The following is a 23,121-nucleotide window of genomic DNA, read 5'->3' as shown; positions in this document are numbered from 1 at the left end:
TGGTTAAGCAACTTGCCCAAAGCCACTCATATAGTAAGTGGAGCAAATTCAATACAAAACAAGTCTCCCAGACTCCAAAGCCCTCATTCAATTTCTAAAACAAATTCTCTGTCACTATTTGCAAAAAATATCCCACTGCATAGTCAACAGATAAATGATTAAAAGTTAAAAAAAAAAAGAATAGAGAAATATTTCATTAAATGTATTGGAATTTGCTGTGTGTTGACGGTTGTATTCAATTTATATGCAACTGTCTGGACCCTGTACCTGGGATGATGGACCTGTTTCATAGAATAAATTGGTAATAACACTAAGTGATATCTCCTTTACTATATTTCAGGCACCTGTTTATAAATTAATTTTAATTTATTAATTTTCATTTAATTTTCTTAATGATTCTATAAGGTAGTTAATATTACTGGCACCATTTGCAGATGAAATAGATGAGGCATTGTGATTCAAAGGGCAAAATTATCTGGAAATGGTTCAGGGTGACACCTGGATTGCCCTGGAAACCTGTGAGCTGGAACCATTTTCTCCAGGGTTGGAGCTGAACTGGAGCTCACTTATTTCCCACAGGGTATGTACATTCTTCCTTCCAGCCACGGTGCTCTAACATCCCAACATCTCCAAGATCTTTAGGGCCAAGCAGATCATGTTCCCATAAAACTCCATTGTGTGGCGTTACTGAACTCAGGTTCAGCTGCTTGCCACTTGAAAGCCAATAATTGAGGGGCAAAAGGTGGTAGAATGGAAAGACACTTTATTCAGGAAAGCCGGCAATCTGAGGTGAAGGTGGACTTGTGTGCAGAGACCAACTCTGAAGGTTCTGCTCAGCCATGACAATTTTTAAAGAGAAAAGGGGGAAACAATCTCAGTTAATCATTAAGGCAGGAGGTCAGATTCTTTGTTATTTTTCCATTGCGTGCAGACCTGCTGACTTCTCCTGATCTCCCATTGGACGCTGTCTTGCTCATGTGGTCTGTCTCAATCAGCTGTTCTCTTGCCCACATGGTCTGCCTGCCCCCATGAGGTCCACCTACAAATTTACTAAGGGGAAGCTAAGGGCAGAGAGTCAGTCATTCTTTATCTACTGAATTCTTCATTCTTACTCCTTCTAATTCAGGAAAGGAATCAACTGTCTAGGTAAGGTGTTGTGTATATTTAGTAAAGCAGAAATCAGGAGCTAGGTTAAATGTTGCTTAGTGATCTTATCTTTATGATTAAGCGCTGAGGCAAACAGAGATGAGCACACAGAAAAGGAGCAAAGGAGCTGCTTACGATAGTACCCCAAAACAACATTACTTAGCAGTAAACAGTCCATTAATTCCTCTGCTGCAAGGCTGCTTTGTCACACTTGCCCTATGAGAACATGAGATCCAAAGTGTTACAGTTCCTCTGCTGGTGGATCAGCCACAGTGCAGGTCTCTGTGAAAGGAGGGAAGGTGGGAGACCCATTTCTTCTAGTCTCTGCTGACTAAACTTTAGAAATTTACTCTTTGCTCAATACGGCTTGTTTTATTTATTTAAAAAATCCACGTCTCTCTCATTGCACAGTTTACTCTGAACTCCCGTGTGTGGGGCCACTGGGGATGGCTCTTGTACAACAGCCACAGTATCACATGGTTAATTGGTGGAGCAGGGACTCAGAACCAGGTTTCTACCACAATCAAAGTATATTCATTAATTAAGGCCACATTAGCATAAACTGATATAAAAATGTCAAATATATCCTTATTGGACTCCTAACTTTCATTTCTTAGTGTTTGAGATGATACTGATAGATATTACCAATCAAGGTAGCTGAGAATTCAGAGCAAAATCGAACTTAATATGTGACAGGTTGAAAAGAGACCAGAGGCAGAAATTTTTATTGCAAGGATGAACCAATAGAATACCAAATCCTCTGGGAGGAAGACATTGTTACCTGAAGGTTGATCACTAAGACAGTAGAGAAAGAGGGTAGTTCAGCTAGGTAGACCTGGGTTAGAATCATTGCTTCAACTCTAAGGAACTGTGTGAATTTGGTCAAGTTATTTTATTTAGCTAAACCCCATATGTTTCTAAAGTGAGGAAAAAATACTATTTATTTCATAAGGTAGTTAGGTGGATTAAAGAAAAATGATATGTGCAAAAAAGCTAAAACAATGCCTGGCATGTTACATACATGCAAGTAATTCTAGCTAGTTCATGCCTTCCTTGTAAGTATATTCAAGGTAAAATCGAGGAATCATACCGTCCATTATAAGAATTTCTACTCATTAGTGACTCAGGTCAAGGGTGATGAAACTAATTTTACACTTGGACTTGTATATAAATGGTTTTTAGTATTTTCAGTATTTTGCAACAAATTGAAAAATGTAGAAAGCAGTTTCTGAGTGCACACACAGATATAAATAACAGCACAACCTGGATGACATAAAATTGAAAAACAAAGTAATAATTTATTTAGACAGTGTTCTACCTAACGAAATTCAGAAGGAACTATAGTTCAAAATATATGCCACATATGTTGCAATGTATAATATCTACCTCAAACTATAGATTGAAATAATTATTTTTAGCAAATGCCTGAGGTGTTTCTCACAGGAAAAGGCCATGTGGTATCATTTCCAAAGTTATGCTTTCACTAATAATGGTTTCAGTTAGATGTAACTTCCTAAGTTGAGAAACAAGATGCTTCTCCTGTATAAATTAGAAACCTTGTCTTGGCCTATAGTATAATATGAAAATCGGTTCAAAGGGAATAGCATATCTAAAGATGAATCACCTTGGAAGTGAAAATTGGAAATTTTACTTTCTTCACTAGATGAGACAACACTACAGATATTCAAGAGATATAGCAAACAGATGTGATATTAATGTATTTTAGATTTGTTTTCTGTATTACACAGTTTTGTGCAATACAATAAAGAGAATAGTGAATTTTCTTTTGGAACACAATATATTTATTTGTAATTTCTATAGTGTTGGAAGTATTATTACACTGGTCTTCTATTTGTTCCCATAATTGATTGTATTCAAAGAACTCTACAGATGTCATGGAAATGAAAGCCAGTAAGAACAAAACATTAAGCAAATTTTTTTATTTTTGTTATTACTATATCAGAAAATTGTCTTCTTAATCTCACAGATTTTTTAGATAGAAATGCATGATTTACTTCATATAAAAATTTATATGAGTATGGATTTTCTTTGTTGTTGGTTCTCAAATGCAACTAACACCTCATTTCAAATAAAATATTTTGTGCATAGAAAAGACTACACATTTAACACACATAAAAGTCTTACACATTTTTTTATTGATCTGAAAAAGGTAAAGAAATACTATTCAGTACCATTATCAATTGGATAAGCAGAGCAATGGTGGAAGAACATGTAAAGAACTGTCTATGTAGCTTAGCAGAAAGAGCAAAGAAAGGCATTTAACCCTTAAAATGTAATATGCTTTGATACTCACACTATACTTTTATGTTACTAATTTTATTACATTAAAAGTTCTACTCTCAAACCCCTTTGTAGCAATGGAAACTTATTCAAAACATTGTACCTTTTAAACTGCAATTTTCTTATCACAAAATACATAAATAAAAATATGGCTTACTGATTTTAACAATTTATTCTGAGGACCAATTAAAACAATAAGCGGAAAATATTTGATAAAATGTAAAGTTTAATACTATGAATACTGATAAAGTATTAGTCATAGAATTGCTTATCTCTTTATTCTTCTTAAAATTAATCATGAGTTATTTCTTCAAATAAAATTATAAAGGGGGCTGAACATTTTTGATTGTTATTTTCATGATCCAGTCAATTATATCAACATGGTAGTCTCCATGGGTGCATTTCCTGTAGACACACACACACTAATCCAATGCTACTGAAAAATATTATCAGTTACCTATGCACTTCAAATAGTAAACAGTATTGCTTCAACAACTTTATTATTGCTATTCTTTATCTGAGCAATTGTGCACTTCTCTACTCTACATTGCACATTTAAACTTGAGCCACGCTCCCAGTTCAATTAGCTGTGTGCGCATGACCATGCTGGGTATTCTGGCTACTCTAATAGACAGATGAGAGCACTAAAAGGCCCATATGCTGGACATAAAATATGATGACATGTGAAGTAGTTGGAAATGCTCTGGAGTTGGCAACAAAAGATCAGTTCTGTTGCTGAGGTTGTTTGTTTATTTTTTATTGCTTAGTTTTCATAATCTATTTCACCCATTAAACTGTAAGCTCAATGAGGGAACAACTCTATTTTATTTACCCACTGGAATTGGCTATCACCTTTTCTACCACAGGGTATAAGCTCAAAAATTAATTTTCTGTTTAGCAGATTATTTAGAACATTTATGCCATATTTCTCTCTTGTAAAACAATTCATTTATGATATATGAAGTTTAGGTGTAATTTGCATTTTAAAGTTGCTTCTGTTAAAAAGTAGTATGTAGTCATAAACATAAAAATGTGTAGATATTTTTAAATAAAACTGCAACACTTCATGGAGAAACATAAAAGATGACTCAAATTAATAAGAATACCTACAGTTTATACAATTTCTTATATTCTCAGACTCAATTGAGAAAAAGTATCTACTGTATAGGAATTTGTCTATAGTTCCTATGTATTTGATTTATTTTTTAATTGAAAAAATAAATAAATACAAATAGCCAAGAAAAGACTAGAATCAAGAGTTATGATTAGAACTCAGCCCTATCAAATATTTTGATAAATTATGAAATGATAATGACTAAAAACTTGTGGTACAGAAGAAAAGTCAAGAAAGTCTAAAGATAGCTCCATATTATAAGAGGATTTAATACAATGTGGCATTTATAATCAGAGGGAAAATTGGTTTTCTTGGTAAATGATAGGTGGGATACTGGCTACCAATTTGAAAAAGTCTGGGTCTATATCTCACTCATTATTTCAAAGTAAATCCCGGAGGTCCAATGATTTAAACATAATGAAATTAATCCATTAAAGTAACCAGAAAAACCTTAAAATACTTTTTAAACAGTGATATTTTTGATAGTATAAGAAAAATTTTGAAGCCTTTATACATTTCTAATACATAGAGAAAAAGATTTTCAAATTCATATACAAAAAATAAAATTCTAAATGGCTATTTTTCACTCACTGAAATAATATATATAGTTATCCCTCAAAATCTGTGAAGGATTGGTTCCAATACCCTCCACAGGTACCAAAATTGGCAGATTCTCATGTTCCACAGATGACCCTCCTTAGCTGTAGTTCCACATCCCTGGATTCAACCAACTGTCAATCATGTAATACAGTAGTATTTATTGAAAAAAATATCTGTGCATAAGTGCACCAGTACAGTTCAAACCCATGTTGTTCAAGGGTCAACTGTGTGTGTGTGTGTGTGTGTTTTTGCATATACAAGAATTATATGTGAAGTGTTTTTTGATTTAAAAAATACTGGAAAAAGGAAAGTCTTGCAAAAGATTCTAAGAAGGTAATTAGTAGTACATCCATGCTGTGGAATTTAAAGTAAGAATTAAAAACTCTATGCATTCTGAATGTGGTATGTGATAACAAATAATTGATTTTTTCCAAATGTCTTAGTGCTATATCCCAAAAAAACTTAAAAAATGATTGAAGATGTAGGAGAGATAGCCCACAATTTATTATGCAAGATTAAAATATGAATTTAAATTTGCTAGAAAATAGGAAAACAGTTCTTAAAATTATCCTCCATTTAAAATTTTCCATTTTTTAAAATTAATTTTCAATGAGTTAAAATTTTATCAAAATTTATTGGGTGATAATAAATGAAGTCTTACATAACTTAAACATACTTCAGATTTTCAAATACATATTCCTTAAAGATTACAATATAGAAAGGATTTTTTAAAAAATTATCTTATGGAATGAAAAAGCACTCATAAAAACCACAGATCACCTAATTATTTTTAGCAGCATGGGAAAGAGATTGCCATTTGGGTTAAGATGGTATGGGCACTTTTATATGTTTGAAAATTTCAGAGTTTGTGCTGGGAGGGCTATTTTGATTTAATTTTGGAAAAAAACTAGTAACTTTGCTAATTTAATCATTTAATTTTTCAGGGAATGTGGTTCTATCTTCCTACTAAGTGTGTACAGGTAGGAAAGAATGGGAGAAAACAAAGTGTTTACTTTCTAAAAGCTTTCTATAATTTAGTTGGAATCTTACATCATACAAATAAGTTAAAATGTATTCAATACCTAAATATAAGGCTTGAATGTCATTATCATGTGAGACCTAAAACTATAAAAATTTTAGAACAAAACATGGGAAAAGCTTCATGACATTGATCTTGCTAATGATATCTTAGATATGACACCTAAAGCACAGGCAACAACAGCAAAAATGGACAATGGGGCTACATCAAACTAGAAAGCTTCTTCACAGCAAAGGAAGCAATTAACAAGGCAATGTGGCAACCAACAGAAAAGGAGAAAATATTTGCAAATCATATATCTGAAAAGAAGTTAATTTCTAAAATGTATAAAGAATTTCTACTATTCACCAGCAAAATAAAATAAAATAAACCAACTAAAAACTAGAGAAAGGACTTGATAAACATTTTTCCAAAAAGACAAACAAATTGCCAAAATGTATATGAAAAGATTACTCAAGATTACTAATAATCAGGAAAATTAGAATCAAAACCACAATGAGATATCAACTTATATCTATTAGGATGGCTATTATTAAAAAAAAAAAAGGTAAGTGTTAGTGAGGACGTGGATAAAAGGAAACACTTTCACACTGTTGGTAGGATTGTAAACTGACACAGCTATTAGAGAAAACTGTATGGAGAGTCCTAGAAATATGCTACTATAGGATCCAGAAAACCCACCTCTGGGTATTTATTTAAAACAATTAAAATCAGAATCTTGAAAACATGTCTGCACTCCCATGTTCACTGCAGCATTATTCTCAATGGCCAAGATATGGAAACAACCTAAATGTCAATCATTGGATGATGGATAAAACTAATGTGGTATATAGATACCATGGAATAGTATTCAGTATCAAAAAAGAACTAAATCCCAAGAAAATGACACAAGCCAAAAACTGGGATGAAATATTTGCAAAAGACACATCTGACAAAGTACAGTCATCCAAAATATACAAATAACTCTTAAAACTCAACAGTAAGAAAACAACCAATTCAATTAAAAAATGGACCAAATATCTTAGCAGACACCTCACCAAAGGAGGTGTACAGGTGGCAAAAAATCCTATGAAAAGATGTTTCTCATCACATGTCGTGAGGGAAATGCAAATTAAAACAACAAAGATACCACTATACACCTATTACAATGGCTAAAATCTGACAACACCAAATGCTGGCAAGGATGTAGAGCAATAGGTCCTCTCATTCATTATGGTGAGAATGCAAAATGACACCAGCCACTTTGGAAGATAGTTTGCAGATTCCTTACAAAACTAATCATGTTCTTACCATAGATCCAGCAATCATGCTCATCCAAAGGAGTTGAAAGTATATGACTGAACAAAAACATGCATGTGGATATTTATAGCAGTTTTATTCATAATTGCCAAAACTCAGAAGCAACCAAGATGTCTTCAGTAGGTGAATGGGTAAATAAACTGTGGTATATCCAGACAATGGAATATTAGTAAATGCTAAAAAGAAATGAGATATCAAGCCACGAAACGATATGGAGGAACCTTAAATGTATGTTACTAAGTGAAAGAAGTCAATTTGAAAAGGCTACATAATATATGATTCCAAATACATGACATTCTGGAAAAGACACAATTATAGAGACAGTAAAAAGATCAGTAATTTCCAGGAGATGGTGGGGAAAGGAATGAATAGGAAGACCACACAGGACTTTAGTACAGAGAAAATAAATTTTCTTGAGGTGATTATAATTTTTTAATGTAGAACAACAGCAACAACAAAAATGAAATTCTGCCATGTGCAACAGATATAAATCAGGAGGATGTTATCTAGAAAAGTTCTTACCAAAATGAAAAAAATGACAATTTCTGAAAAATTCAAACACTTTAGAGAGATAAACTATATATATATACACACACACACACACGCATATGTATATATACATACACTATATATATGTATATACAGTGTATATATACGCACACTGTATATATGTATATATATACACACACATTAGTATACCTATATATTTAGTATTTCTATAATAGTCTCCCCATGTTACCTGTATTTCTCTCCTGCTTTAGTTTTCTTCACAGAGCTCATCCAATATATTTTGTAATTTAAATATTTACTTATTTTTTGTCTATCTCCTTTCACTAGATTATAAATTTCACAACAGCAGAGACTTACCTATAAATAAATATTTGTTTAATAAAAGAATGGGCATTTCAGACAGAATTAAACTGTTTTATGTGGCAGGGGCTGGGAGCTGAGGCTCAAGCTTCAGTCGGATGCAGGGAGAGGACTGGGGTTGGCTGCATAAACACAGCCTGAAGGTGCTAGTGCACCACAGCTAGCTGGGAGAGAGTCCAGGAAAATGTCTGGAGCTGCTTAAGAGGCACGAGACCATTGTTTCAGGGTGCGTGAGGAGAGGGGATTCAGAGCACCATCTAAAAGAGCTCCAGAGATGGGCAAAAATTGTAGCAATAGGTGTAGACACCAGAGACAGGCATGCAGTGCTAAGGCTGCTACTGCAGCCACAAAGAAGCCTGTGTGCAAGCACAGGTCACTATCCACACTTCCCCGCCTGGGAGCCTGTGCAGTCCGCCACTGCCAGGGTCCCGTGATCCAGGGACAACTTCCCCAGGAAAACGCACGGCGTGCCTCAGGCTGTAGCAAGGTCATGCCGGCCTCTGCCACCGCAGGCTCGACCGGCATCCATGCCCCTCCCTCTCCCAGCCTGAGTGAGCCAGAGCTCCCGAATCAGCAGCTCCTTTAACCCCGTCCTGTCTGAGAGAAGAACAGACGCCCTCCAGTGACTTACATGAAGAGGCGGGGCCAAATACAAAACTGAACCCCAGGAGATGTGCGAACAAAGAAGAGAAAGGGAAATTTCTCCAAGCAGCCTCAGGAGGAGCAGATTAAATCTCCAAAATCAACTTGATGTACCCTGCATCTGTGGAATACCTGAATAGGCAATGAATCATCCCAAAATTGAAGCAGTGAACTTTGGGATCAACTGTAGAACTGGGGTTTGCTTTCTGCATCTAATTTGTTTCTGGTTTTATGTTTATCTTAGTTTAGTATTTAGAGTTTGTTATCATTGGTAGATTTGTTTATTGATTTGGTTGATCTCTTCCTCCTTTTTTTCTTATATATAGATAAATATATTGTTTTCCTTTTTCTCTTTTTGTGAGTGTGTATGTGTATGCTTCTTTGTGTGATTTTGTCTGTATAGCTTGCTTTTACCATTTATCCTAGGTTTCTCTCTGTCTGTGTTTCTTTGTTTTTAGTATAGTTTTTAGTGCTTGTTATCACTGGTAGATTTACTTTTTGGATTGGTTTCTCTCTTCTTTCTTTTTTTTTTCTTTTCTTTTTTCTATTACTTTTAAATTTTTTAAAATAATAATTATTATTTTTAATAACATTTTTTAAGTATCCACTTTATTTTATTTATTTATTAATGATTGCTTTTATTTATTTTATTTTTGGCTGTGTTGGGTCTTTGTTGCTGTGTGTGGGCTTTCTCTAGTTGCGGTGAGTGGGGGTGACACTTCATTGCAGAGCATGGTCTTCTCATTGTGGTGGCTTCTCTTGTTGTAGAGCATGGGCTCTAGGTGTGTGGACTTCAGTAGTTGTGGCACACGGGCTCAGGAGTTGTGGCTCATGAGCTATAGAGCACAGGCTCAGTAGCTGTGTCACATGGGCTTAGTTGCTCTGCGGCATGTGGGATCTTCCTGGACTATGGCTCAAACCCGTGTCCCCTGAATTGGCAGGAGATTCTTAATGAATGCACCACCAGAGAAGTCCCTTTATTAACTTTATTTTATTTTGTTTTATTTTATTTTTATCATTCTTTATTTTTTTCTCCCTTTTCTTCCCAGCCATGTGGCTGACAGGGTCTTGGCGTTCCAGTTGGTGTCAGGCTTGTGCCTCTGATATGGGACAGCCGAGTTCAGGACATTGGTCCACCAGAGACCTCCTGGCTCCATGAAATATCAACTGGTGAAATCTCTCCCAGAGATCTCCTCCTCAAGGCTAAGACACAATTCCACTCAATGACAAACAAGCTACAGTGCGGGACACCCTATGCCAAACAACTAGCAAGACAGGAACACAACCCCACTGATTAGCAGAGAGACTGCCTAAAATCATAATAAGTTCACAGACAACCCAAAACACACCACTGGACGTGGTTCTGCCCATCAGAAAGACAAGATCCAGCCTCATCCACCAGAACACAAGCACTAGTTCCCTCCACCAGAAAGCTTACACAACCCACTGAACCAACCTTAGCCACTGGGGACAGACAACAAAAACAGTGAGAACTACAAACCTGCAGCCTGTGAAAAGCAGACCCCAAAACAGTAAGTTAAGCAAAATGAGAAGACAGAGAAACACACAGCAGATGAAGGAGTAAGGTAAAAACCCACCAGACCAAACAAATTAAGGGGAGATAGGGAGTATACCTGAAAAATAATTCAGAATAGTGATAGTAAAGATGATCCAAAATCTTCCAAATAGCATGGAGAAAATACAAGAAACTTTTAACAAGGACCTAGAAAAACCAAGGAGCAAACAAACAATAATGAACAACACAATAAATGAAATTAAAAATTCTCTAGAAGGAATCAATAGCAGAATAACTGAGGCAGAAGAACAGATAAGTGACCTGGAAGATAAAATACTGGAAATAACTACTTCAAGGCATAATAAAGAAAAAGAATGAAAAGAATTAAGAACAGTCTTAGAGACCTCTGAGACAACAGTAAATGCACCAACATTTGAATTATAGGGGTCCCAGAAGAAGAAGAGAAAAAGAAAAGGACTGAGAAGATATTTGAAGAGATTACAGTTGAAAACTTCCCTAATATGGGAAAAGAAATAGTCAGTCAAGTCCAGGAAACGCAGAGAGTCCCCTACAGGATAAATCCAGAAAGAAACATGCCAAGACACATATTAATCACTCTATCAAAAATTAAATACAAAAAAAAAAAAAAACTAAAAGCAGCAAGGGAAAACAACAAATAACATACAAGGGAATCCCCATAAGGTAAAAAGCTGATCTATTAGCAGAAACTGCAAGCCAGAAGGGAGTGGCAGGACATATTTAGAGTGATGAAAGGGAAAAACCTACAACCAAGATTACTTTACCCAGCAAGGATCTCATTCAGATTCAATGGAGAAATTAAAATTTTACAGACAAGCAAAAGCTAATAGAATTTAGCTCCACCAAACCAGCTTTACAACAAATGCTAAAGGAACTTCTCTTGGCAGGAAACACAAGAGAAGGAAAGGACCTACAATAAAAAATCGAAAACAATTAAGAAAATGGTAATAAGAACATACATATCGATAATTACCTTAAATGTAAATGGATTAAATACTCCAACCAAAAGACAGATTGACTGAATGGATACAAAAAAAAAGACCCATATATGTGTTGTCTACAAGAGACCCACTATAGACCTAGGGACACATACAGACTGAAAGTGAGGGGATGGAAAATATATTCCATGAAAATGGAAATCAAAAGAAAGCTGGAGTAGCAATTCTTGTATCAGATAAAATAGGCTTTAAAATAAAGACTATTTCAAGAGACAAAGAAGGGGACTACATAATGATCAAGGGGTCAATCCAAAAAAAAGATATAACAAATGTAAATATTGCACACCCAAAATAGGAGCACCTCAATGCATAAGGCATATGCTAACAGCCATAAAAGGGGAAATCAACAGGAACAAATTCATAGTAGGGAAATTAAACACCACACTTTCACCAATGGACAGATCATAAAAAATGAAAATAAATAAGGAAACACAAGCTTTAAATGATACATTAAACAAGATGGACTTAATTGATATTTATAGGACCTTCTATCAAAAAACAACAGAATACACTTTCTTCTCAAGTGATCTTGGAACATTCTCCAGGATAGATCATATCTTGGGTCACAAATCAAGCCTTGGTAAATTTAAGAAAACTGAAATCCAATCTAGTAACTTTTCCGAACACAACACTATGACACTAGGTATCAATTAAAGGAAAAAAATCTGTAAAAAATACAAACACATGGAGGCTAAACAATACACTACTTAATAACAAAGAGATTACTGAAGAAATAAAAAAATACCTAGAAACAAATGACAATGAAAACACAACAACCCAAAACCTACGGGATGCAGCAGAAGCAGTTGTAAGATGGAAGTTTAGAGCAATACAATGTTACCTCAAGAAACAAGAAACATTTCAAAGAAACAACCTAAGATTACACCTAAAGAAATTAGAAAAAGAAGAACAAAAAATATCCAAAGTTAGCAGAAGGAAATAAATCATAATGATCAGCTCAGAAATAAATGAAAAAGAAATGAAGGAAACAATAGCAAAGATCAATAAAACTAAAAGATAGTTCTTTGAGAAGATAAACAAAATTGACTCATCAAGAAGACTCAAGTCAATATAATTAGAAATGAAAAAGAAATATCAAGTGACACTGCAAAAATACAAAGGATCCTGAGAGATTACTACAAGCAACTATATGTCAATAAAATGGACAGCCTGGAAGAAATGGAAAAATTCTTAGAAAAGCACAACCTTCCAAAACTGAACCAGGAAGAAATAGAAAATATAAATAGACCAATCACAAGCACTGAAATTGAGACTGCGATTAAAAATCTTCCAACAGAGGCCCAGGATCAGATGGCTTCACAGGTGAATTCTATCAAACATTTAGAGAAGAGCTAACACCTACCCTTCTCAAACTCTTTCAAAATATAGCAGAGGGAGGAAAATTCCCAAACTCATTCTATGAGGACACCATCACCTTGATACCAAAACCAGACAAAGATGTCACAAACAAAGAAAACTACAGGCCAATGTCACTGATGCAAATATCCTCAACAAAATACTAGGAAACAGATTCAAACAGCACATTAAAAGGATCATACAACATGATCAAGTGGGGTTTATCCCAGGAATGCAAGGATTCTTAAATATATGCAAATTAATCAATGTGATAAACCATATTAAAAAATTGAAGGAGAAAAACCATATGATCATCTCAATAGATGCAGAAAAAGCTTTAACAAAATTCAACACATATTTATGATAAAAACCCTCCAGAAACTAGGCATAGAGGGTACTTACCTCAATGTAATAAATGTCATATATGAGAATACCATAGCCAAAATCGTTCTCAATGGTGAAAAACTGAAAGCATTTCTACTAAGATCAGGAACAAAATAAGGTTGTCCACACTCACTACTATTATTCAACAGAGTTTTGAAAGTCCTAGCCACAGCAATCAGAGAAGAAAAAGAAATAAAAAGAATCCAAATCAGAAAAGAAGAAGTAAAGCTTTAACTGTTTGCAGATGACATGATATTATACATAGAGAATCCTAAAGATGCTACCAGAAAACTAGTAGATTTAATCAACGAATTTGGTAAAGTAGTAGGAAATAAATTTAATGCACAGATACTCTAGCATTCCTATACACTAATGATTAAAAATCTGAAAGAGAATTTACCATTTCTCTGCATTTACCATTGCAACAAAAGGAATAAAATACCTAGGAATAAACCTACCTAAGGAGACAAAAGACCTTTTTGCAGAAAACTATAGGACACTGATGAAAGAAATTAAAGATGATACAAACAGATGGAGAGATATACCATGTTCTTGGATTGGAAGAATCAATATTGTGAAAATGACTATACTACCCAAAGCAATCTACAGATTCAATGCAATCCCTATCAAACTACCAATGGCATTTTTCACAGAACTAGAACAAAATATTTCACAATTTGTATGGAAACACAGAAGACCGTGAGTAGCCAAAGCAATCTTTAGAAAGAGAAACGGAGCTGGAGGAATCAGGCTCCCAGACTTCAGACTCCACTACAAAGCTACAGTAATCAAGGCGGTATGGTACTGGTACAAAAACAGAAATATAGATCAATGGAACAGGATAGAAAGCCCAGAGATAAACTCATACACATATGGTCACCTTATTTTTGATAAAGGTGGCAAGAATATACAATGGAGAAAAGACAGCTTCTTCAATAAGTGGTGCTGGGAAAACTGGACAGCTACGTGTAAAAGAATGCAATTAGAACACTCCCTAACACCATACACAAAAATAAACTGAAAATGGATTAAAGACCTAAATGTAAGGCCAGACACTAGAAAACTCTTAGAGGAAAATATAGGCAGAATACTCTATGACACAAATCACAGCAACATCCTTTTTGATCCACCTCCTAGAGAAATGGAAATATAAACAAAAGTAGACAAATGAGATCTAATGAAGCTTAAAAGCTTTTGCACAGTAAAGGAAACCATAAACAAGACGAAAAGACAACCCTCAGAATGGGAGAAAATATTTCCAAATGAAGCAACTGACAAAGGATTAACCTCCAAAATTTACAAGCAGCTCATGCAACTCAATACCAAAAAAACAAACAACCTAATCCAAAAATGGGCAAAAGACCTAAATAGACATTTCTCCAAAGAAGATATACAGATTGCCAACAAACACATGAAAGAATGCTCAACACCACTCATCATTAGAGAAATGTCAATCAAATCTACAATGAGGTATCACCCCACACCAGTCAGAATGGCCATCATCAAAATATCTACAAACAATAAATGCTGGAGAGGGTTGGAGAAAAGGGAAGCCTCTTGCACTGTTGGTGGGAATGTAAATTGATATAGCCACTATGGAGAACATTATGGAGGTTCCTAAAATATCTAAAAATAGAACTACTATACGACCCAGGAATCCCACTACTGGGCATATACCGTGAGAGAATCATAATCAAAAAGAGTCATGCACCAAAATGTTCATTGCAGCACTATTTACAATAGCCAGGACATGGAAGCAACCTAGGTGTCCATCAACAGATAAATGGATAAAGAAGATGTGGCATATATATACAATGGACTATTACTCAGCCATAAAAAGAAACGAAATTGAGTTATTTGTAATGATGTGGATGGACATAGAGTCTGTCATACAGAGTGCAGTATGTCAGAAAGAAAAAAACTAATACTGTATGCTAACACATATATATGGAATCTAAAAAAAAAAGAAAAAAGAAAAATATGGTTTAGAGGAACCTAGGGGCAGGATAGGAATAAAGATGCAGACCTAGAGAATGGACTTTAGGACACGGGGATGGGGGAAGGGTAAGCTGGGTTGAAGTGAGAGAGTGGCATGGACATATATACACTACCAAATGTAAAATAGATAGCTAGTGGGAAGCAGCTGCTTAGCACAGGGAGTTCCACTAGGTGCCTTGTGACCACCTAGAGGGGTGGGATAAGGATGGTGGGAGGGAGACACAAGAGGTAGGAGATATGGGGATATATGTATATGTATAGCTGATTCACTTTGTTATAAACAGAAACTAACACACCATTGTAAAGCAATTATCCTCCAATAAAGATGTTAAAAAAAACCTCTGCTATGCATATGTGTACATACAGAAATGCACAAATAAAGAAGTGTATTGAAATAGCAAAGACTAGAAATATCTAAAAAGCATACAAATATTAGGAAACAAGATGTTAAAGATACCATTTAATTATGAGAATACACTTAAAGATATTAAAATGTTTTATCCTTATTAAATTACAAATTTCTGGATTGCATTAAAGCAAAAAAAAATTTAACTCTAAATTCAGGCAACTAGAGAGAGATTGTAAACAGATTAATCAAAATATTTAAAAGACATAAATAAATAATGCAAGGGAAGAAAAACATTGAATATGACACAGAGGATATTAATGTTTATATATACAACTGACAAGCCATTCAAACCATGAATATGTTTTACAAATGTACAGAAAATCTAAAAAAAAACACATTACAGTTCAACATCCACTATTGATTTTACATGCAACCTTGAATTCAAATGTATTAAGCTTTAAGAAACTGAACAGAATAACTCCTTAAGATATTTATGTAAAATATAGTATCTTATTTAATAAGAAATTGGAATCATAATTGTTAAAACAAGGAATTAAAAAAAGGATGTTTATCAGCAACACTGTACATGTTGTGGAAGAATTTGCAATAATTACTACAATTATCAAAATCAACTAAAATAGAGATATAACTATCATAAGGGAAAAGATAAATATTATTTGTATATAATTTTTAACTTTATGAAGAATCTGAAAATCTACATAAACTAACATAAGTCCTCAGTGAGTTGACTAATTGCAAAAATAAGTTAATATTTTAAGATGAAATAGCTTTCCTATCCTCAAGTATTAGAGCATAGCAGAATGGGATAGATAGAAATAAATGGTAGAAGGGTGGACAGAGAGACAAAGTAGCATTCCACAGAAATGAAAATGGAATTGTTTAGTTAATTAATGGCAGCTCAGCTAAGTGGTTAATGTTTTGGAAATAACCGAAATTAGAACTTTAGTATATTCCAAATTAATTTATTTTAATTTAATAAAAACGTTGAATATAAAATAATTAAAACCATGAAAGGAATTTGTTTACATTTATGTAACTGTGCTAAGCAAGAATATTTTCATATGCTATGGCAAAAATCACACAGAAAAGTTTGGTAGCCTCTTTTAATACTTTGATTCTTTTTGAAATTGACTGAATAGAATGTTAAAAATTCTGTTTAAAAAATCCAGAAATTAGTTTAAATAAAAAAGACAAAGTATAGCATAAATATTTGCACAAAAGTTAGTATATTGCATTAAAAGGCTAGCAAAGCACCAATATTAAGTTAAAAACCTATAGGACAATTGTTAAAGGATATAATATAGCAATTCACAAAAAGAGGGAATAAAAGTAAAACATGCACACACACAATTATCAGAGAGAAGAAGGAAGAGAAGGATGATAAAGGAATGGAGGAGAAGAGGAATGCAAAGGAAAGATAGATTTTAATATAGCAAACACAAATTTGCAAATGTAAAAACAAGCAACAGAATACCTGTTACTGCTTTATGCTACCTCCTATCATTCACTTACAAATTTATCTATACATCCAGTTAACAATGAATTCAAGCATAGTTTTGAGCCCCAAGTACATTGCCAGTGCTGAGATAATGTCCAGATTTTGAAAGTAAAAAATACAGGAAAAAAAAATACGTTATATGGCTGATCTATTGTTTAAATTGGTACCAGTTTCCCACCCAACAGCTATTCTTTGTAATGTAAAATTACAAAGAATAAATGTAAATACTACATATTTACATGTAAATATGTAAATACTACATACTTACATTTTCTTAATCATTAACTCTTGAGCAAGCCTTTTGAAACTCAGCGGAGGCCTGAAGAAAAGGCTTTCACTTAAGGAAAAGGGGACGTGGTGGGGCTCTTATACCGGATAGGGTCCTGTGGGGTCCTGTTTGACTTCACTCTATAGGCACACATACACACAAAGGTTTGGGGTAAAATATTTTATAAACCCAGAAAATTTCTTCTAGTATTATTGATGAATATCTGCTATTAAAATTGCATAACTGGGATTTACTTTGGCCATACTGCTTCTCCTGCAAATTCTGTGTTTGTGTTTCACTGTTTAGCATTGCTAAGACATAATATTTACTGTCTTGTCTGAAATCTTAATCCTTCTAGTTGGGTAGACACGATTCTGTAGTTAAATTGACTCAATACTTATTTTGTCATTCTGCAACAGCTTCTGTATTTCTGAGATTTTTCTTATGATTTATCTTGTATTGGCTGGATTTTTTCATTCAGTTATTTTTTTGTTTGTTTTGGCACCATTTTCCCAGATTTACTTGGTTATTGTTGCTTGCTTTTTTCTTTGAGGATCTCTGACTGTTGTGTTATATGTATATAGTAATAACCTGACTGGGTATATATGTTATTATAAATACTTTATAAAATTAAAAAATATTAATTAAAATATTTTATTTATATTATTATATATATAAATATAATTGTACTTTATTTCCTGATTTGTTTGGTGAATGCAGTTCTCTGCTCTTCTGTCATGGATTGTTGCTGTGAAGAATTCTGACACAAGAATGAGTTCCTCTCTGTATCCTCACCCATTGGTGACCTGCTTTTAGCTTTTACAATGGTATCTGGAGATCTAGAGCTCCTTATCAGATACAAGTAAATTCTGCCCTTGGGATTTGTTTCCTCCAGTCCAGTGTGGATTTGGCAAAGGTGAACTCCTGATGGTTCAGGCATACCGAGTACCTAGAGCCCATGCTCCTCAACAACAGAAGCCACTGCAATGAGAAGCCCGCGCATCGCAAGGAAGAATAGCTCACGCTCACTGCAACGAGAGAAAGCCCGCACAAATCAACAAAGACCTAATGCAGCCAAAAAATAAATAAAATAAACTTTAAGAATAAATAAATAAATAAAATGAAATAAAATACAATTGCCTCACTTCAGGATACTGTTTCCAAGCTCACCACTGCAAATAAAGATCTCTAATCTCATCTAAATACTCCAGAAAAAGCTCAAGAGGTCTCTTCTTCCCCTCATTCTCCTTTGACTCCAGCTTACCCAGAACCTGCTGAGCTGCCATTCTATTTTTCTGATTCTCCTGTTCCTCCTCCAAAATCTCCCCAATGTAGTAGCTCTCCTGTAAAAACCTTTCCCTTTGTCACTGCTTTGAGCCCTGATGGCACCCACAATCTGTAAGACCAGAAGCCTTACGTCCCTGCAGACTTATGGTCCGTAGCTAAGTAATTTCCCAAGGTCAGTGAGGATCCCTCCACCCTGTAGAAGAATTTAACCTTGCATTACAGACCTATGATCCAAGCCATCTCTGACTTGTATCAAGTAACCTGCAAGCTTAGTTGGAGAAGGCCAAGCCAGACACAGGCAAACTCCAGAGAAGGAACATGGGTGTGGCAACACCAGTTTCTCAGGTAACTTGAGCCCTTCATGAACCAGTTCCTCAGTCTTTGTACCATTCTACTGACAGGAAACATCTAGTCTACTACAAAAAGGCCTGATGGAACTGTTCACGATCTATATTCATGCCATAACCCAATCATCTGTATACAATAATCTTACCCTCTGATTCAAACAAATTGTGTAAGCCTGAGTTAACTTCCCTCCTTTTTCTGTAAAAAACCCTGCCCATTTTCCTCTGGTAGCACACTCTTCTGGTTTCCTCTGGAATTTATGATCCCTGAATTGCACTTCTAAGATGCCAAATAAAGTTTCTCTTTGCTTTTTATAGTTTGTGGTCCGTTTTGTTGACAGAGCCCTCATTGGTATGGGTTTTTTTAACAGACGCCTTATTTTGTCTCCTCTTCATACTGAAGACTAACATTTTTCATAACCAAAAACAGTTTCGAATTTAAATTAATAAAAAATATTCAGGGCTTCCCTGGTGGCACAGTGGTTGAGAGTCCATCTGCCGATGCAGGGGACATGGGTTCGTGCCCCGGTCCAGGAAGTTCCCACGTGCCGTGGAGCGGTTGGGCCCATGAGCCATGGCCGCTGAGCCTATGCGTCTGGAGCCTGTGCTCTGCAACGGGAGAGGCCACAACAGTGAGAGGCCCGCGTACCACAAAAAAATAAATAAATATAAATAAAATATTCAATATTTTGCTCATAACTTCCCCACGAGTGAGAAACAATGCAGATGCATTGCAGGACTATCTAAGTAAGTCGGAGATCTCTTCTATAGTATTTAGGTAAAAGCCATCTTGACAAAATTTCCTTTCAGTGGAAGAGACTTAAATGTGATATCCAGAAGATAGAGTATTCCCTTGAGAGTTTTCATGCTGTCACTTGTAGATGCTTGTTTCATGTCCCTGCTGAACCTTTCGGGATCTGAGAGGTTCGAATTATTGAATTAGTGCTGTATCCATTTTGATCTTTTTTAATAAGATTTGTAATGATATCTCTTGCAATCTGTTTTTAAAGTTTCCACAGCTACTAGAAAACTCCCTTGTGACATTTTCAATGTGTGACGTTCACTCAAATCATGACTCCTCTCTTCCGGTCATATTTTTATGACAAAGATGACAATTTATTACACTCCCATCTCAGTAGGATACATTTTAGTTACAAAAGAAGTGCTGCCAGGTCACTGTCTGCAGAGAGCTTCCCACACCTAGGGGTGCAGGAGAAATAGCTGCTCTGCAGGTTGAATCTCATTGCTCAGACGAGGTGAACCCAGAGCTGTGCGGGCACAGGGCTCCACTTCCACCTGCCCCCAGTCCTGGCAGGGTCCCCAGATCTGGACCAGAACCAGTTTCTTTACTGTCTCTGTGTCCTTCTGTTACCTATCTTGACAGTTAGATATTTATAGGCTGTTCGAATAGAATAATCTTACCTCTCTGTTTGTAAATTTTGAATCTTGTTTCATGTTCACACAAAACATTTTGTACTTTTCAATTTATTTATGATAATTTAATGACCCAAGTACTTTTAAAATATATTTAAATTCATAGATATATTATTTTGGAGTTCTTGAAGTGTTTTTTACCTATAAGAGATTTTACCATATAGATATTAACCTAATATTATTTTAAATAATTCTGATTTTTTTAAATGATTTTAGTTTTTGAATGATAATGTTTTCCTGATAACAAAATCATTGCATGCTTATTGAAAATGTATGGGAAGTGTCTAAAACAAAGAGAAGCTATGCTCCCCCAACTGAAAAATGCCCCTGCCACATTTTGTGGTGTTTTCTTCAAGTCTCTGGTCTTATCATTTGGAATATTAGCTAATTTTGAAAACAAAGTAGTTGGCATGCTGTGATTGTTTAAATCTTCAACTCTGTAATTGTCAATGAATAAAGAACATCTATTCATATAATTTGAAGTTATTTATGTTGCAAATTCATCATATTCTGAGACTTTTGTCTATAGGGGGATAATCATTTTCTAATTAATTTGTGTGAACTTTTCACATTATTGATTTTAACCTCTGTCATATTTTGCAAATATTTTTCCAGTTTATCATTTTAATTACAATTTTATTCATTGTGTTTGTATTAGTCAGAATATCTATGCTTTGTTATAGTAACAAATTAATCCCTAAATCTCAGTGACCTAACTCACTAAACGTTTATTTATATCAACAATACAGGTCCCAATGCAGGTGATGCAGTCCTCCATGATAAATATGAAATAAAGAACAGGCACATAAGACACTTTGATCGTGAACACAGCCATCATAAAGTTTTATATGTTGCCACAGTGGGGTAAAGAGAACCACATCATGGTTGGTGCACCCTTTCAAATTCACCAGCCTGAAAACCACATGCTCTGTTCTCTCAACCAATTGGATAGAATCAGTCAAGGACTCTCCTTCAGGCATGTGGCAGGGAGAAAGCCCATGGAGCAAACATCTCAACTGCAGTCTCTGCTGCAGAGAAATTTTATGATTTTATTTTGAAGCATCTATAATTAATTTTGGAATTGCTTATTAGGTCATTATGCATTATGATATACTCCTTTCTGTCCATCTGCTCATCTCTCTACTTTGACTGACCTTTTATTCTCTTATGTCTGAATGCTCCAGCCCATCCTCAAGTCATGAGCAAAAGTCATTTCCTTTTCCATGTCTTATAGATGCTTAGAGCAGCATTCCCCTCCTATGCTGCTACACAGGACTCACAGTGCTTTTGAAACATCATTTTTTATTATGTCCATCTCTTCTGTGTATGCTCTGGGGGAAGGAATCATACTGTTTATATCTACTGTACCATTCAATATATGCACTTGAAGCAGAACACTACACAGTGAGAATGCCTGGAATTCAAATGTACTACATAGAATTTGTTATTAATGGAATTTTGATTATGTTTCTAGTCACTTTGTGCTCTATTTTCTCATCTTAAACTAGAGATAAAGAAATCAATATCAGATTTTCATAGGAATTAAACAGAATAGTGTGTCCAAAGTGCCAACTATAGCACCCAACATAGATTGGAAAATCAATATTTTTTTTATTTTTAAAATGTCTCCTTTCTCTTCTTTCTTACATAATTTCTTATATAAAAGGGACACAGAAATATTTACGACTCATTATTATATGACAAAATGCTACCCAAGCTTCATTTATTTACCAACTATATTGCAATAACTGTTGACAACCTATATTATAATCTACTTAATATTATTTTGCTTTATATACACTCAATTTTTAGTTACAAAATATACTTAAACTGAAATTTTTATATCACTAGTATTAATGGAAAACCAGTAACACTTGTTATAAATAAAAATTATCAAAACAACCTTATTAAATTAAAGATTAAACTGTGAAATAAAAATAAACAATAAATTGTAAAAGCACATTCAAATGTTGCAAAAATACTCACTAGAAAAAAAGTCCAGGGCTTCCCTGGTGGTGCAGTGGTTGAGAATCCACCTACCAATGCAGAGGACATGGGTTTGATCCCTGGTCCGGGAAGATCCCACATGCCATGGGGCAACTAAGGCCGTGCGCCACAACTACTGAACCTGTGCTCTATAGCCCATGAGCCACAACTACTGAGCTCACATGCCGCATCTACTGAAGCCCATGCGCCTAGAGCCTGTGCTCCACAATGAGAGAAGCCACCGCAATGAGAAGCCCACGCACCGCAACGAAGAGTAGCCCTCGCTCACCACAACTAGAGAAAGCCCGCACACAGCAATGACTACCCAACACAGCCAAAAAAGTAAAAATAATTAATTAACTAATTTTTAAAAAAGTCCTTTAATGAGAAGTTTTGTAATATTTATGATTATTCAGTAATGAAGGGATATTTAGCCAGTATTATTTGTATAAACATGCCATAGTTGTTCTATGTCTAAAAGAAAATCATTCTTCACCGAGAGGATCCACACACCGATGTGTAGATTAGTAAAAACAACAAAAAAAGTTAATGAATTTCCTGAGAAGTCTGAACACTGAGACCATATACTCTTAGATAAAATAGTGTAAATGATCATTGATATACACATTTTC

The sequence above is a fragment of the Aethalodelphis obliquidens genome, unplaced genomic scaffold (assembly GCF_003676395.1).
Source record: "Aethalodelphis obliquidens isolate GAN/ISIS:26980383/991018 unplaced genomic scaffold, ASM367639v1 scaffold27, whole genome shotgun sequence".
Lineage (NCBI taxonomy): Eukaryota > Metazoa > Chordata > Mammalia > Artiodactyla > Delphinidae > Aethalodelphis > Aethalodelphis obliquidens.
The sequence above is the reverse complement of the archived record's forward strand: the minus strand, read 5'-3'. Positions refer to the sequence as shown.